The sequence below is a fragment of the Adiantum capillus-veneris genome, chromosome 27 (assembly GCF_014529385.1).
Source record: "Adiantum capillus-veneris isolate H3 chromosome 27, ASM1452938v2, whole genome shotgun sequence".
Classification (NCBI taxonomy): Eukaryota; Viridiplantae; Streptophyta; class Polypodiopsida; order Polypodiales; family Pteridaceae; genus Adiantum; species Adiantum capillus-veneris.
Window position 1 is genome coordinate 76,965,547 of NC_140957.1, and position 18,011 is coordinate 76,983,557.

General features: G+C 41.7%; 1 long non-coding RNA gene across 1 annotated transcript; it reads left to right on the forward strand.

The window, feature by feature from the left end:
* Positions 1-15,272: 15,272 nt before the first annotated feature.
* LOC147422225 (uncharacterized) lies at positions 15,273-16,166 on the forward strand. Its single transcript, XR_015186859.1, has 3 exons — positions 15,273-15,533; positions 15,654-15,731; positions 15,885-16,166. It is a non-coding gene; the product is annotated as an uncharacterized LOC147422225 (long non-coding RNA).
* Positions 16,167-18,011: the final 1,845 nt, after the last annotated feature.

Genomic DNA, 18,011 nt, shown 5'->3' on the forward strand with positions numbered 1-18,011 from the left:
AGAGACTAACTCCAAGGAGGTTTTTGAGCAGTCGGTTACAAGTGACCGGGAGCATACCTACCAGGATGATTTGGAAAGGGAATTAGACACCATATTTGAGAAGTATGCAAAGTTTTATGCTATAAAGCTGGAGAGGTATTTGGTAAAAGGTGAGAGAATTGATGAGATGTTTACCATGCACATTTCTGAGGTTTCTCTCGATGTTGAGAAAGGCTATCTAGAGGATTCTTTTGAGAATGAAGATGCAGATTCAGACTTCTATGCGAAAGAGGTACATATGGATTTACAGGTTGGTCAGAAGGTTGAAGTGCAGTTTCAAAAATCTTTCAAGTATATTACAAGAAGCCTGGAAGTGTTTTTTGAAGAGGAGGATGAGGAACTTATGTCTCTACGTCATGAAGATTTTGCCCATAATGGAGATTTGTTACAAATGTTTTGGAGACAGATGTATATAACAATTCCTTCTGATCCGAGAGGAATTAAAAGATGCGAAGAATCTCAATGCTTAGTACAATACAAGCTTTTGAGTTACCCATATGATCCTGGAGGAGGTCATGGGGTGACAGGGGATACAGTTGCTTTCACAAGTTACCATGAGGTTGGCACATGCCGGAGGATGTGAAGGTTTAGAGGGGGTGGATGTCGTGTTGTGACACGTACATAGTGGAAACGCATCCTACAAGAGTTATCTTGTAATTTTTTAGATACATAATTATCTTTCCTATAATGTACATATGCATATTTAATTATAATAATAAACTTTCTATCTCATCCTATTATTTTTCTCAAGGATAACCTATCCTTACTTTACCATCAGAAAATACTATGGGAAAAGCTCAATAGCTCCGCCTTTTTAACTTGGGGCAAAAAGCATTGATTCTTTATTTCTACTATCTCATTATCATCTCACACCCTAGCTAGATCCTATATCTAGAGTAAACTCCAATATATATATATTCTATGTATTTTTTATACTTTTCTTATATTTCTTTTTGAATAGCTACTAGGAGGGAATCAAATCCTAGTGGGACACTAGGTGGCATGATTTCAAAGATACACTTATTTTAATTCATTATTACAAGCATGATTACAAAACTTTGTCAAGGAGCAATGTCATGCTTTCATATGGCATGAGGTGTTTTTTGGAATTAAATGAAAGTCTAGGCTAAGGGGACCACGGGAAGACTTTTGCTGCCAGAAATGGACCCTATTTTGATGAATTTTTTACACAAGGTTCCAATCCGAATTGAAAATTGATTTTAAAATCAAAATCGTAACTAATGCGCTGAAGTTTCTGCCCATTATTTTACTTTTTTATTTGGAGCCACGGTTGAGGAGATATGATCAAAATACTGGACCCCAGTCTGCCCACATCATGCAGGGACAACTCATTTCCAACTTTTCCAATTCCTATTCACACTGGCTCCTCTCTTCTTGTGTAAACCCTTGGGGGTTCCCTTCACCTATAAAATGGGACCTCTTCTTCCTTGAAAGAAACTCAAGCATTCAAGCCATTGATAAGAGGAATTCTTGAGGGAGTGAGTAGTAATGCCTAATTGTACTTAGCCATTAACATAAGCCCAAGCCTACACTTTCTCCTAGAGGGAGACTAGCCATTCTTGCAACAAGCTAACCTTGGAAGATCAACTCTAATCAAAGAAGGTCTTGCACTTGATGTATCAATCAAAGTGGAATTATCCACTCTTCTTCTCTCTCCATCAATAATGGTGCCGAAGGGTTTGTCAAGTAAGATGTGTTATACATTGATGTTTTCTTGATTTCTTGTTGTTTTCATTTTCATCTCTAATCCAAAATATATATATATGTATCTAATCTCATCTCCTTAACCAAACCTATCTCTCTCACTCTTAGTAATTCATCCTCTCTACAAATTTTAGGTTCTCCTTGCTACAGGTACATCTCTCCCCGCAGTATCCTTATTGCCTACGGGCAAGAATAGGGCTTGGGAGGGAAACTTCTCATCTCTTCACTTCTCTCATATCTACATTTTTCTCATATCTACATTTCTCACATATTATCCTAGATGAATAACCCACATGATGATCATTTCTATCGCTTTCACTCTGTACGATCTATTAGAATTAACGTATGGATTAGCCGTAAAATACACTTTCAGCAACGTATAGTGTTTCTCTTCGGCCCTGAAAGGCTCAATGAAATACTTCTATCACCGGATCCCATCATACTACCTCTCATAGACTATAATTTTTCTTTTCATGTAAGCGTAGTTATCTTGCTATGAACCAAGAGGATTTGTACACACAATTAATCCCAATCACTAGACAAAATATATATATTATGGTAAGCACAAAACTACAATTCCAAAGAACAATTCGTAGCCTATTTGGTCAGTCAAGATTGAATGCCATTAACTCATCTATTAGCCCTTTCATATTACCCATGATACGATATAACCATAGCCTTGATGTTTTCATCTTCGTATTGTTTTGACATTCTCTTTTGTGTTCTTTCTTTGTGTGTGTGAGTGCAAGAGAGAAAGAGTGAGTCTTCTTTGATTGCACTTCTTTCCAAACCCTAGTCTTCATGGCATCTATGGTTTAACTCCTTCATATAGTTTTTGTTGAGTTCTCTCACAAACTCTCACAGCCATAAGCCCGGTGCTTTCCTAGAAAGACCGCAAATTTCTCGACAACATATTTATTTATAGCTTTGTTGAATGCTCAAAATGAATGCACATTGGTCAGCCAGACATAAATGGCCATAGCTCATAAACATCACTTCAATAATAAAATATACATAAACGTGATGTCTTTTTGCATAGCATATAGCTCAGTCATGCTCTTTCAAATTGTCACCTACAATAAATAACAAATATCAATTTCCATTGCATACCTCTGCCCGTTAGAAAGCAAGTGTCGTCAATTGCGAATATAAGAATCTGCAAACCATACTTGTAAAAAACAATGGTTAGTATTCTGTGTCAAAAATATCTTATATTGAAAGAAAAATGCATAAAATTAAACAAACACATTTTCTTATGCCTTCCATCATCCATATACTCCATATACTCCATATTCTATTGTCCCATACCACTAGAATAAGTGGTATATGTCATATCCTAAGGATATCATTGGTCACACTCATCATTCAATAATAAATATTTAAAATTTCCAAGTCCAATTCCATAAACATTGTCGCGACAAGAAATTATCATATAGCAAATCCAATTCCAAATCACTTTCCTTATATACTCGGGTTAACAAAATCATATTAGGGATAGTGGTGGCCAGCCATTGCAGCATGATTTTTGGATCGATGTTGCCTCAACCGACAAATATACACCAATGAGATGTGCTACCTAAATCGTAAAATTTGTACTAATGCTGCTTAGACCGGCGAATCTGCATTAAGTTTTACACCACCTAAATCGAAAAATTTGCACTTGTGTTGCCTAAATCGATGGATTTGCGCTTAAAATTGTTTAAAATTGTGAATTTGTAGTTTTTTGGTGGGGTACCTAAATCGTTGAATCTGCAATTGTATTGCTTAGACCAATGGATCTGTACGTACAACTTATGTTGCCTAAATCGGTGAATCCACACGAGGATGAGCAAATATACACTACCTAAATTGGTGAATCTGTCTGTACGTGACCAATGGACTAGACCAGGCATAGAAAAACAAAACATAGATTACCTATTTTTTACCAAATTGAAGTAGGTTGGAATGCTGAAGTATGTACCAAATGTTGACAATCGTCCCAAATCAACTGATCTCATGTAGGCAGCTATAAATTAATATCAAATGATCTCAATAGAAATTCCATTTAGTACATGCTTAATTAAGCCACAATGTGAGAGATAGTTGGATTCATAGCTCATAACATTATGTAGGTAATGAAAATATGAAAAGAGAAGTGAGGTATTTGATGTACGTACCTGAAAGATATACTGCATCTAAAAATACATGTATTAGTGTGTGTGTGTGTGTGTGTGTGTGTGTGTGTGTGTGTGTGTGTGTGTGTGTGTGTGTGTGTGTGTGGAGAGAGATACAAGTAGGAGAGAGCTGCAACTATCAAACTCGCATCAAAGTATAGTTAACAAATCCAAAATGTGCTAGTTTTGTGTTCATAATTAGCCATGAAATAAAACAAGGTGCCATCCACTTTAAGGTAAATCGTTTTATGTCAATTAAAATACTTTAAAAATAATAGTAGTGTCACTTAACATCTAGAGTGATATAACTGTATAAAAGACTCAAAACTATTACACTTGCTAGGAGACTTTTATGGATGTTTATAGCAAAATCAGTTGAAAGTCAAAGGGTTATAAAAACCTGCAAATATATCTTTTGACTTGCAAATCGGTAGAATGAAAACAATAATGCTCATATATGAATCTTTTTTAATAAAAAATGAAGCTGACAATGAGAGGTGTTAAGGCTAGATTTTCATCACACAAGTAGCCGTATTTTTAAAATAATTTCCCTTGATAGTAAGTGCTTGCATTCTTATGAGGTATTGTATAGTCATGGTCTTCAATATAGACATAACAAAATAGAAGGGTTAATTTGAAGTGCTTTAGATAATTGTTTTATGTTTAGCAAGTGCCAGAGAGAAAAGTGCTAAGCATGAAGTACGCCAATATAATTTATAGAGAGAAAGTGCCACCTGACGTAGAAAATAGGTGACATGTTTATTTATCATTCACCACACAATACTACAAAAGATTAGCACTAATTATAAAGCAATTAGTAAATTCAGTCACAAAGTGTTACTTTCTATCATGCAATCTGGGCAACTAGACTAAACAACCACTAGAGAAAACATCACCACCTGGTGGGAAAGTGAGAGAGGATGTATCTACGATTTCTTTGAGAATACATTGAGCATAAAAACAACATACTCATGCAATGATTTTTATGATTCCGATCTTTTATAATGTTCTTGTAGTGCGCATTGCCAAATTCAATTGAAAGAACCCTAAATCAAAGGAGAAACGAGAAATAATGCAGTAGGAAGTCATGAAGTTCAAGAGATGGATGGACTATAGAAAGGTGGATAATTAAGCTCTCTTTAGTTGATACGGTTTCTTAGAGCCATTTCGAGAGAGGCTTTGTTCTATACAATGGGCTCAATTGAAAAAGTGAAGGTGTTGTGAGCGGGTTTATCCTCACAAAATTATGGTGAAGCAAGTCGCCGAGGTTTTAAATTGGACTTTGTCTGATTTCGAGTGGATGTTACAAACTAAAGCTCTTGCCAATGTTGAGCATGAAGATTCCGCTTTTCTTCAAAAGCTTATTGAAGGTGGGATTAGTTATCCCACAAAGCCGGCCATCGGACTCTTTATCGCAGGATCTCATGTGATGGTATGGGGAAGAAAACTGACTGATGTTACCCATTTGTACATATTCTAGGGCTCTTGATGATGAAGGCTCCCCTCCCCAGCAGTTGACCATTCAAATCTTGAGTGGCGATTGAACTTGGCCTTCTATGCTTCTACAAAAACAAATTACCGGTTCCTAATGCCATCTCTGACCAAGATATCCAACCTCTTTTGCTTATTTGTGGTTGATTTCATTGTATGTTGTACTTTGAAGCCATGTAATTTGCCTTTTGCAAATCTGGCACCATGAAAAATGCTCCAATGAAGCCTCTCTATGGTCTTCGTGATTATCTACCAGAGATGGTTGAAATCAATAGGACCTAGCTCCTCCTTCGAACACAAGTGGATATGCAAGCCTTCAAACAAGGCAAAGTAGTGGCGGTGTGATAGGGTATCAATGTTGGGAGTAGTGTGTGTGTGTGTGTGTGTGTGTGTGTGTGTGTGTGTGAGAGAGAGAGAGAGAGAGAGAGAGAGAGAGAGAGAGAGAGAGAGAGAGAGAGAGAGAGAGATGAAATAACCTGATGGGAACACCCTCCAAAATAGACCATATTGGAAATTTTGTGAGTATCTGCAAATCAACACAACAGCAAATGCAATGCAAGCATATTTGTGGCCATTGCATCAGAGTCCTCAAGCACTCTAGCAAGATAGTTCTCGTCATCGACACAAAGCAAGCAACAAGGGAGACATGTTGTTTGAAGGGTGGTCTAGTTTGAAGAAGGTCGGCTCAGTATGTGCATGTGGATGTGTGTGTCGTCATGAGCAACCAACGAGAGAGATCGAATGCTGCAGAGTTTGTCGAAGCTTGAGACGGGGATGGAACTTGTGGTGTGAGAGCTCGTGCTCCGCTTGAAAGCCAGGGTGCCTTTGTGTGATGCCGCAACCAAAGTGTCTTACTGTCTATGTTCTATGGCAAATATGGTTTGTAAAATGTATGGCTATAATGGTAATTATAGCTGCAAGTTTCTGAAGGATTGATAGAAATAAGCGTGTGAAGATCAAAAATATAAAAGAGAGCAATATAGAAATAATTGGAGACACAGCATGTGCATGGCTTGCAAAAAATGGCAGATTTGTTGGGAAGGGTTGGCGGTCGAAAGACAAAACGCAGTGTCTGTTGCATGCAACAAAGGCCAAGACAATCGGAAAATGCTAAGGGTTGGTCTTTTGAGAGTGTGCATGGTGGCTGGGGCTGTTGCAATGAGAGAGAACGAGACAATTGTAGTGGTTCTTTTGCAAATTGGAGACGGCATGCACAATATGCCCCCTTCAAATATGTGGGCATCACTGGTGGAGAGAGCAGGTTGTTAGAAAGCAGTACCGAGCAACTGAGACACAAAGAGAGAGAGAGAGAGAGAGAGAGAGAGAGAGAGAGAGAGAGAGAGAGAGAGAGAGAGAGAGAGAGAGAGAGAGAGATGTTGAACCGTCATTGTAGAGAGAGATGTATGTGTGTGGTTGTGCTTCTATGGCTCCAAGCTTGCATGGGGACTGTGGTTGCTGAGAAAGAGTTGATGGAGTGTGTACAAATGATTAGAGAGAAAGCAACAAACAAAGTGACTCACGGGTTGTTGGTGACGGGAGCAAAGCGAACCCCGAACCCCGACGGCCTCTAAAACACCGGGGACCAAATGGCGCGCCTCGAGCCTGTCACGGTAAAGTGAACAGGGGGCACCACCTAGCTTTAGCGGCTAGGATGCAAACAACACACCACCATAACAAAGTTTTCATCCAAGAGAGATGGATGCTTGGGAGTAATGATGAAGAGGAAAGGGAATGAGATCAAGTGAGAGAGAGAGAGAGAGAGGGAGGGGGTATAGCGGCTTAGTACTTAGGCACCACAAAAGGATGGCGAATCTTCACACCCTTCACACATACACAAGCTCACTACAAACACAAGACTAGGTGGCGATTCCGCACACCTCACATGGGCAAAACATTGCAAGAAAACATACTCACAAAACCTCAAGCTTTATTTAGAGAATAAGGCGATGAAATGGGGAGCATAGGGTAGGGGAATGAGAAGGGAGAGCGTGGTAGAGCACATGGCGGATAGGTGGGAGTTGATGGCGAAGACTCGCACGAGGGTTATGGCCATCATCCTTCATTTAGTTGCCCTTCATCTTCCATAGCCCAAGGGTGTAGAGGTCATGCTCAAGACGAGCATGGTGATTGCGGTGATGGTGATGGTGATGGTGTGGGTGTGTGTGTGTGCACTAGGCACACACAGTGCATAGTGTGTTCTTTGGTGATGGTGTGTGTGTTTAGTGTGATAGTGACCCCTCTTTATATAGGGTAGGAGGGGGGAGAAATTCTAGAATTTAGAAATGAAGAAATCATTATCTACACAAACCATGTGACTGTGGGCCCCACTTGTCTGGCTGTGTGTATATGTGCCAGAACAACAGTCTCATGAGAGAGAGACTAAGAGAGAGAGATGGGTTGATGAAAAAAAGTGAGAGGTGACATGGAGAATAAAGTAATTACAAGAGGGGAGAGAGGGGAGTGTGTTAAGAGGTGAATCTGTGTGCAGATGTGTGTGAACACAAGAAAATCAGGTAACCACTAGGTGGGGATGGGTCTGTGGGCACCTTTTTCAGTGAAACTGAGTGTGTGTGAGTGTGGGGGAGGCCATCTGGCTACAAGACAAGAGAGATTTCGAATTTTAGAGAGAGAGGGGGGTATTTGGATCATGGGAGAGTGTAGGAGAGAGAAAAGGGGGGTGGGGTATACTGTTTTGGAAGATAGCATATGTTGCATGTGAGTTAGGGTGCATTATTGGTGAGTTAGAATGCATTATTGGTGAGAGGTGGGGTAGCTTGAGGGGAGAGAGAAAGGAGAAAGGACAAGGGGAAGAGAGAGGGGGTTGACCTTTTGAGTGGAGGAGAGGAAAAGGGACACCCGGCGGGGCAACAATGAAGAAAAAGGAGGCAAGGTGGGGATGGGCTACCCCGCAGGCATGAGGTGGCCTATTTTACCTTTCTTATATATTTACATAATCATACTTTATTTTTTTCTTACTTTTTCCAATGCCTTTTATCACTCCCTCCCTAAGAGGGGGTTTTCATGGGGTGGGGACGAGAGAAGAGGGGTATGGGAGCTTGGCTTGTGAAAAGCCCCCATCATTAGCCCTCCCCTTTTGGCTAGAGGCATTCATGCCTCTAGCTCATCTGTTTTTTCTTCCGCTTAGCTGTAGGATCAGATATCGAGTTGCCTTCGGAACTATCCATTCGATCCATTTGGCCATTGGTGAGATTTCTGGGATATTCGTTGATCTGTAACTGGTCCGGGTGATAGCTTGTTTCTTGGAATAGTGTCAGTTGATTAAAGGGGAAGCCCATGGATTCCAGAACTTTGTGCCAGTGTCCTCTTGGATCCCAAGTGAAAAATAGGATCATTGTCTGCAGTGTCCGAACAATAAAATTTGCATGCCAAATTGGACCAAATTTGTAACCACCAGTAGCGAGAGAGGAAATGAGCATCTTGGCTCCTGCAAAGACAGAACTGAAAATTATGATTCCCAAGAGTGTACCAAGAATCCACCATATATGGCCGCCTTGTTGGTGTGGTGAGCTCAAGTTGTCTTCAGAGTCCTGCTTACTGCCATGACTAGAAAAAACTGCAAGCATATCATGCTTCTTTTGGGTGTGCTCAAACATGTCAGCTTCCTCTATTGATGCTAATAGCAAGCCACCTACCTTGCGGCTTAAATACAAGAGTAATTCACTTACCTTTCTCCAAAGAGAGGATGCACTATTTGTAAAAAATTGTACCAAATTGCGAATGAGGTCTTCATTCTTGCATTCTATCAGGCTTTTGTCTATCCATGGCTCCTTTGATCTTATCTCCATGCTGATCTTCTCTCTATATGTTAGAGCAGCTAGCCATAGCCATAGGTCTGATGCATCCCATGCAAACACAATGCTGTGTTGTGGAGGAGTTTGGAACATCCTTAAAAGGTTGGCAACATATTGATCATCAAACTTACTATGAACATCCTCACATAACTGGAGGCATTACCCATCTCCAAGTTTATAACATCTTTCAGTAGACTAGAGGCATTACCCATCTCTAAGTCTATAACACTACACAGTAGACTAGAGGCATTACCCATCTCTAAGTCTATAACACTACACAATAAAGTCTTGCTTGGCTGCCAAGCCTCTGGAGCAATAGCCAACTCTAAACCTTCAGTCATACTTACCTCTTCGTTATGGTCCTCAAGTGAAACTTCCTTGATGCAAGATTCCTTTAGCTTACTACACTGTCCTGGGTCCATGCTGGTGCACAGGCTTCCGTTTTCAAAGCCCTCCCCTTTGCATGATATGTTGTCCATCTTCTGCAAAGCCTTGCTAACAGGCTGGTTTTCCTCTTCTCTTGTATCTTTCATGACCTTTGCATTCCTCTTACTCTGACGAGGCCTAATCAACACTTTACACCTTCTTACCCTTACTGCCCAATGCTGTCGATTGATCGCTTTGGTGCCTATTTCATTCAAGGTTAAAGATGTACTCACATTTGTAACACAATTTTCTTGACCTACCTCCCCCACCTAGGTAGCATCTTCTGATTCTTTAACCTCTTGTTCCACTGCTTCAGTTCTTTGAATAGTCTTCTTACTTAATCCTTCTTCTGTTACACTCATTTTGACCTCTTCTACAAGACCATTGATACTTGGTGTGCGGGTACCAATTGATGGTGGGCGTAGGATGATTGTAAGTGGTGATTGTGGCGGACGTAGAATTTGTGTTGGTGGGGCTGGTGCTCGGGGTGGGGGTGTTCTTTCTCTAGGGGGTGACAATTGGTTCCTCCTACCTCCTCTATTATAGTATTGTCGTGGTTTGGGACAGTAGTACATACCGTGACCATCTTCTCCGCAGTTGTAGCAGTGATACTCTCTGTTTTGTTGTCGTGCTCTTCCAAGGTCTTGATCTCTTTCTTGACTCCTCCCTTGCTGTATTAAGTGGACAGACAAATTCTACAGTTGGTCAGTAATATGGGCCAACATATCTTGTTCGTCATCTCTTACCCCAAGAGCCGGTGGTGGTGGTGGAATGGTGGTTGTCCTAGTTGTTGGTCGATGCGATGTTCCTGCTTCTGTTGACTCGGTTTCTTTGGCTTTCATTCGCAGCTTCTTGTCCTTAAGGCGAGCAATCTCAACGGCTAACTCGTACGTAGCCAGGAATCTACCTTTCACCTTCTCCTTGAGAAGCGGCCATAAGCCATGCATGAACCGATCTTTTTTTAGGAAATCGGGTGCAGCTTCTTCCCTTGCCATTGACTCAGCCCACCGTTCCCACAAATCCATAAATTTGGACTCATAGGTGGCATATTCTAAAAGACCCTCCTGCTTCAAGTCTCTCAACTTGTCCCACAACTTTTCTGAAGTGGTACCTCCCCCAAAGCGCCTCTTAAAAGCGGTTTTTAAGGGTTCCCAGTCATCCTTGGTTGCTTGTGGAAGTGCATTGTACCATGATCTAGCTTCTAGCTTCATGAGATGCTTAAAGATTCTAACCCGGGATTCATCCGTATCTTTGTTGCTCACTACACATGCTACTTCAAAGTCATCTAGGAAGTCTGTTACCAAATCCTCCCCCTTCTTTCCTTTAAATGTTGGAAATGCTACACTTGCCATGATTACTGAGAGAGAGCTAGAAAGACACACTGCTTAACTTGCAAAAGTTTTTTTCTTCTTTACAAGGAGGTGTGTATACCCTCTTATACTAGGACATAGATTAAAACTTCAAACGGTACATTGCCTTGTACCAAAGGTAAGACAAATGGTTGATCTGATGCCAGAACCTCAAAAAATCGCTCCCCACCCAGCATGGTGTCAGTGACGTGCTGGTAGTGAGCCTTCAAATCCAGTATTACCTTGATTGAGCGTACACGTGTTGGTATGTGTGATCTGTCTTGAGGTAGGTTGTACTGATTCATGTGAAGCTTAGAGGTGCTTAGTCACTATCCAAGCTTGTGGGAGAGGGTGGTGTTCTTTCCTGAAACAAACTCAGTAGATCCCTAGTTTCTCTAGTGAGAGTGTGAGCCAATGCTTCCGTTATCTGTGTTGCAGCATCAGGTGCGACTTGAAAACTGACTGTGGTAATTACCTCGGTGACTTGAGTTACCCGATTCTCAAAGTAGAATAGTGTTGATTCTCTATTTTGTAGAGCTCCTTCCATTTTGTTGTTGTGGGTTGGTTGTAGGTTGCGGACATGGTTTCGACCTTCTCCTTCTTCTTCTTGGCACTTGGCCTATGTATATCCACTGGGTTTGGCGTGTTAGTTGACTCTCCCACTGCAAATCGATTACCGTTACGCCTGGCACTCGAGCTTCGATGGAGATGTGGAGTTCGTCTAGTTGTGCTTGGAGCTCTTCTTCTTCTGTCGTCCAATTAGCAAATCCTGCTAGCCATTCATCCATTCACAATAGTTTAGGGGTTTCAGTCTTGTAAACTGAAGGGTTTCATGAAAAGATCCTCAGTGGGGGCACCAAATGACGGGAGCAAAGCGAACCCCGAACCCCGACGGCCTCTAAAACACCGGGGACCGAATGACACGCCTCGAGCCTGTCACGGTAAAGTGAACAGGGGGCACCACCTAGCTTTAGCGGCTAGGACGCAAACAACACACCACCATAACAAAGTTTTCATCCAAGAGAGATGGATGCTTGGGAGTAATGATGAAGAGGAAAGGGAATGAGATCAAGTGAGAGAGAGAGAGAGAGAGAGGGAGGGGGTATAGCGGCTTAGTACTTAGGCACCACAAAAGGATGGAGAATCCGCACACCCTTCACACATACACAAGCTCACTCCAAACACAAGACTAGGTGGCGATTCCGCACACCTCACATGGGCAAAACATTGCAAGAAAACATACTCACAAAACCTCAAGCTTTATTTAGAGAATAAGGCGATGAAATGGGGAGCATAGGGTAGGGGAATGAGAAGGGAGAGCGTGGTAGAGCACATGGCGGATAGGTGGGAGTTGATGGCGAAGACTCGCACGAGGGTTATGGCCATCATCCTTCATTTAGTTGCCCTTCATCTTCCATAGCCCAAGGGTGTAGAGGTCATGCTCAAGACGAGCATGGTGATTGCGGTGATGGTGATGGTGATGGTGTGGGTGTGTGTGTGTGCACTAGGCACACACAGTGCATAGTGTGTTCTTTGGTGATGGTGTGTGTGTGTAGTGTGATAGTGACCCCTCTTTATATAGGGTAGGAGGGGGGAGAAATTCTAGAATTTAGAAATGAAAAAATCATTATCTACACAAACCATGTGACTGTGGGCCCCACTTGTCTGGCTGTGTGTATATGTGCCAGAACAACAGTCTCATGAGAGAGAGACTAAGAGAGAGAGATGGGTTGATGAAAAAAAGTGAGAGGTGACATGGAGAATAAAGTAATTACAAGAGGGGAGAGAGGGGAGTGTGTTAAGAGGTGAATCTGTGTGCAGATGTGTGTGAACACAAGAAAATCAGGTAACCACTAGGTGGGGATGGGTCTGTGGGCACCTTTTTCAGTGAAACTGAGTGTGTGTGAGTGTGGGGGAGGCCATCTGGCTACAAGACAAGAGAGATTTCGAATTTTAGAGAGAGAGGGGGGTATTTGGATCATGGGAGAGTGTAGGAGAGAGAAAAGGGGGGTGGGGTATACTGTTTTGGAAGATAGCATAAGTTGCATGTGAGTTAGGGTGCATTATTGGTGAGTTATAATGCATTATTGGTGAGAGGTGGGGTAGCTTGAGGGGAGAGAGAAAGGATAAAGGACAAGGGGAAGAGAGAGGGGGTTGACCTTTTGAGAGGAGGAGAGGAAAAGGGACACCCGGCGGGGCAACAGTGAAGAAAAAGGAGGCAAGGTGGGGATGGGCTACCCCGCAGGCATGAGGTGGCCTATTTTACCTTTCTTATATGTTTACATAATCATACTTTATTTTTTCTTACTTTTTCCAATGCCTTTTATCACTCCCTCCCTAAGAGGGGGTTTTCATGGGGTGGGGACGAGAGAAGAGGGGTATGGGAGCTTGGCTTGTGAAAAGCCCCCATCATTGGTAACAGGGGGTGGATATTATTTCTTTGTCGGATGGTGGCATGAGCGAGAGATAGGGAGTCAGGGACTAAAACACCATATTAGTGAATTTGGGACTTCTTGGATTCCCACTCTCAAACTGAGCTTAAGATTTGACGACATGGCCAAATCTTAGCCAAAGCTTTGAGAGAATGGATCCGAAGAGATTTTCAAGTACTACCTTGTGGAAGTATTTGGCCCTCAGAAATAGTTTGAGATATGTCCATATGGACAAATCTTCAAGACATTGATGATTTCCAAATTTGCTCTAAAGTCTCAAACTCTTTAATATGGTGTTACTAGATGTGTAAGTGTGGCTACAAGTTGACCAGAGGAGACAGAACTAGGTCACTAGACGACGCTAATTTGATCATGCACAATGAGAGAGAGAGAGAGAGAGAGAGAGAGAGAGAGAGAGAGAGAGTTCACTCGTTGTTTCAACTACGAGTAATGGGTCCGCGCATGTATACGAGGAAAAATAACTTCTCTCTCTGTGGCGTGTTACCACATACCAATCAATCTCCTTTCCGGACTAATCTTTCTGGAATGATCTTTGCTTTTTCTTTGAAACTGCTATACATATCAAATGTTTCTATTTTTCTACGGGCTACATCAGGCATCAAAAATTTAGACTTTGGAATCTCTTGGGGTTGTATCCCACACACATTGGTTCAATTATCCCGATTCTTTCTCTATACTCGAATCTTCAGCTCAGATCATGGAAAAAATCCCTCAGTCTCTTGGGATTGTTTACCTTCTCCTTCTACTTCTCGTTCTTCGTAAAACTCCGGCTACTTCTACTTCTTCTACTTATTCCCTCGTGCCAAATTCCCTGGTGGTTTATATATCCATTGATTCTAAACTTATCATCAGCCAAGCTTAGAATTCTTAAACAGCCCTCACTAGCTCATACTGGCTCATCTCCAAGCTATAAAAGGAGTGCGATAAGGCCTCATAGTGGCTCGCGCTCTATTTTATTCATTTGCTTACGTAATTCTCCTACTTGCCTCTCAATGCCTACCTTAGGATTCCCACCTCTTAAAAGGAAGAGTCGAGGATTCGAAACCGGAACCATAAGGACTGCAAGATTACGTATTACTACCTGAGGATTCCTACCTTTTAAAAGGGAGAGTCGAGGATTCGAACCCGGAACTAGAAGGGCTGCAAGATTACGAATGCTTACGTAACCAATCGAGCATCCCTGCGAGGCTGAGGACGATGGAAATTCGTTTAATAATGAGAAGCTGAACATCCACTACCTGATCACACGGAGCAGTGCAGATGACTGCCACAGAGCAGGCCTTCCCCCTGCTCCTCCCTGCTACACCTGGATTTTGTGCGTGCTCTCACAAGCTCCATGTGCTCGCTCGTCGGCAACTCTTTTGTGTTGAACCATCCCACAAGCACCACGTGCTTGTGGCATTGCTTGCCCCTTTGTTATAAAACAAGCAAGCCCCCTGGTCCTCTGCCTGCCCACGTGTCCTCCCTAGCCCAGTCGTCGTTGTCCAGCACACATAGCTCTTCCACTCGCGCATCACATTCTCTTACTCTGTCTGCTTGCTACAAGCCACGTTCTTCGCTGTCCTGCCTACGAGACGCTACCATGCCTTTTCACCTTCCCTTCTAAAGTGAAGAAAATGAAAGCATCTCCCAAGATTCCAAATTATTTGAAATCGTGGCAACATATAATAGACGTAACGGAGTCCTGCTTGAATTTTTTGGAGAGGAGCTACTGTGATGTCACGGCCCACGACACGACTCTACCCCTTGCCCCCGTCCTTTATAAAGCCTATCGAAGCGTGCGTGTGCTGTAAAAGCTCTCCTCTCATCACTACACACGGCCAGCCTGCTATCTACAGAATTTCTTCACCTGCCGCATTTTACATGGCTCCACCTGCTGTTAAGTCGGTTCCTTTGGGGTCCTAGGGCCTCCACGTTTCCGCTCAAGGCCTGGAATGTATGGGCATGTCCTCCTTCTTATATGGTCTCCCCAAGCCTGACGCCGACATGATCGCGCTCATTCACCACGCCGTCCACTCCGGCATCACCTTCCTCGACACCTCTGATGTCTATGGCCCCTTCACCAACGAGCTCCTCCTCGGCAAGGTACTCATTCTGTATTGTTTTCTCATGATTTAAGGTGGCATGTTGTATTCTGACTGAGCCAGTGTTTGTATGCATTTGTTTGTATTCTACAAACATTTGTCTGTGTGCGCATGTCTCAAGGGCATAAGACATAAAGCCCAGCTTGCCACAAAGTTTGGCACATATGGAGTCAATGCAACATAAATAGATTTCCGCAAGGTATGTTGTGCTGTTAAAACTGATCGCAATTCCTTCCTTTTATTGACGTGGCTTTGTTTCACGAGGGCGCTATTGCCGGAGAGCGTTATGAGGATGCACATTTGTTGATGTCTCACCAGAATTCCGATACTCCTCCCTTGTCTGCATGGACAGCTCTCTTGTTGCAAGTTGATGCGACTATGGAAGAATCTAAGTTCTAGTTACTAGAAGCTTGTGAAGGCAAGCTACCGGACATGCCATCACAACAATTCCTCACTACTCTGCCTCTCTACCCAACCAAACGACTATGCACTCCCAATGATGATAAGGAATCACCTCATAGACTTCTTGTCCGTATTATCACCATCCAAATTAGCATCTATGTATCCCTATACCTCCAATACTACATACATTGCATAAAACATGCACATAATGAAGTTTACCTCTAATTTTGGGATCAAGAGGTAACCTACCAAGACCAGAAATCAAAACTGCATAAACCTTCAAATACAAACTAGAGTTTTCTACATGAAGACTTTCCAACATTGCAGAATACAGAGTAGAGTTTTGTTTTTTCTTCATAGTGCAACTCAACAGCATCATTCCAATTGTGGTATGTTGATCATAACAATCATGGAAGTTTCCATATCTCTACAATTGTACCGTATGACCATACGACACAACATACCCAACAATATGACATGGCATAGCTACCCGGAATGGGAAATTGGAATGGCAACATGCATGAAATATCATCCCCTTTTATGGATACTCATGTTTGAAACACGAAACACGGATTCGGAATGGGAGATTGGAACAGGGAACGTAGACCTAAAAATAGCCATTCCTTGTGACTATGTGGTCAACATGGTTCTTGGGAGTTATTTGAAAGACACGTCCTACAAATTTGAATCATACGATATGAATGGTAGTACACAATAAACAAACCATACCAAACTTTATTACACGATAGTATGATGACAACCCTTGTTACGATGCTCCCACTATCTTGTTCCTTTACTTGGTGGGTTTCCTTTTTTTTGTTTTAAGTGCTGACAAGTCAGATTTTTTTACTCCACCAACGCCGTGCATTAGGCTGGGCACCTGGGGCCATCCTTTGCTTTAAGATACCGCCAAGGGCGCTTAGTGGGGATCGAACCCGTTGGTGATGCAAGTCCAACCCTCTTCCAACTAAGCTAGCCCCATTGGATAAACATGGTGGCTTTCTTAAACACATAATCTACATACGCACCAGCCTTGCTAATTTAATCTCCAGGCATTGAAATAGTTTTATAACCATAGCTTCCTACTATACTTTGACAACATGTCCACAAATCACAAACAACCCATAAACATAGCTTAAATTTAGTTTGAAAAAAGTGCAAAACCTTATGCGAGAAGGCAGTCTTTGGATCCATGTGATGCAAAAAGCAACAATTAATTATAATGATTGCAGTTGTACCTTATTGTTTCCATCTTTGAAATGGGAACACATGTCTCCTCACTAACTGTTTGGAGCACACAATTGAGCCAAATTCACGTCTTCTTGCCCAATGTTTTATGTGATCTTCGTCTTTGTTATGGAACCAAATTAAGAGCTGGGTCTTTCTATGGCTAAAAGTATTAGTAGTATTCTTGGTAATAATGTGTCCCACAATTTTGAAAATTAGTATTATTATCAATTTCTCTTCCTGCTAGACAACATTAGCACTTTTGAACAGAAACTTCCTATGTTAACAAGGAGCGTCTCCTTATTAAAAAAGGCTGAGGAAGGCTATCATATCAATTTAAAGGCAATAAATTAATCCACAAAATTTCCTTTGTATTTTTAGTATACCTAAAACTAAGGGAAAAAAGGGGATCAAATGCTCACTTGCTTTCTCTAAAATGTTCTCAAATACCACTAAAGAATTGATGCATAGTGGGTCCGAACCTAACTCTAAGCTTGACATGTTGAAAATATAGGATTGACGTGTTATGGCATATCGACAATGGAAAATTGAATCTTCTTTAAGGTTTGCATGCCTCATGTATATCAACTTCAGAGCCGATTTATGTGTAGAGATGTTCATGTACAAAGCCTTTCTAGGAACATTAAAAGAACAAGTGTGTGACCCGTCCTCCGCACAGAAGTTATGCGAACCACACACACAATTTATAAAATAGAGGTGTTCCAGGTACATACATATATATCTATATGTATATGTATATATGTATATGTATATGTATATGTATACGTATATGTATATATATATATATATATATATATATATATATACATATACATATACATATATACAT